The following is an 856-nucleotide window of genomic DNA, read 5'->3' as shown; positions in this document are numbered from 1 at the left end:
AAAATACTACCTCCTCTTGGACACAAGAACACAGGCAATACTCAGGAAAATTTATAGCTTTGACTATGTACATCAACAAATTAGAACAATCTTAAATCAGCACTAATAATGCACCACTAGTTCCTTGAAAAACAGGAACAAGCTAATTCAAAAACTGGTAAATAGAAATCATACAAATTAGATTAAAGAAATAAATGAATTAGAGTCTCAGAAAAACATCCAATCATAATTGACTTCTAACTACTAGTAGCTCAAAAATTTGCCCAATGAATGTAAATTTAGCTATTTTCAGAGATAGACTCAACCAGCTCAAACCAGTGAACAAAACATACTCGTATGATTCTAAGAAACAATATTTTGTTTGCCTTTTTAAAATAAATTTACTCTTTTATTAAGTTGATTTATAGAGGGATTACAATTACATGAATCAGGTAATGAGTACATTTCCATTTATGAAATGTCTTGTGTTCCCTCATATTTTCCCATTCCCTCCCTTCTTTCCCCACCTATATGTTAAATAGTTCACTTTCATCAATGTTCAAGGAACTCCACTGCTTCATTTTTTCACCCTTTCCCTAAAGCTCTGTGCCCACCCCCACCTTCCTGAAGACGAGAATGAATATACCATGCATAAGGTAAAGAGGACAGAATCATCTCAAACTATAAATAACGAGTACATTCACTGAACAAAAAATGGAGTCTTCTGTTTCCATACCTCATATTTTGTTTCAGGTTGCTTATGATGTTACATAAATTTAATTGTTTTTATAATAAAGTCAATTCAGGTATTAAGGTGTGATAAACTTATAGTTTTCTTTCTATTTAGTAATGCTTTTATGTTACATTAATGTTGTAA

Source organism: Dipodomys spectabilis, unplaced genomic scaffold (assembly GCF_019054845.1).
Source record: "Dipodomys spectabilis isolate Male_0828 unplaced genomic scaffold, ASM1905484v1 ptg000047l, whole genome shotgun sequence".
Lineage (NCBI taxonomy): Eukaryota > Metazoa > Chordata > Mammalia > Rodentia > Heteromyidae > Dipodomys > Dipodomys spectabilis.
This window is presented reverse-complemented; position numbering follows the sequence as displayed.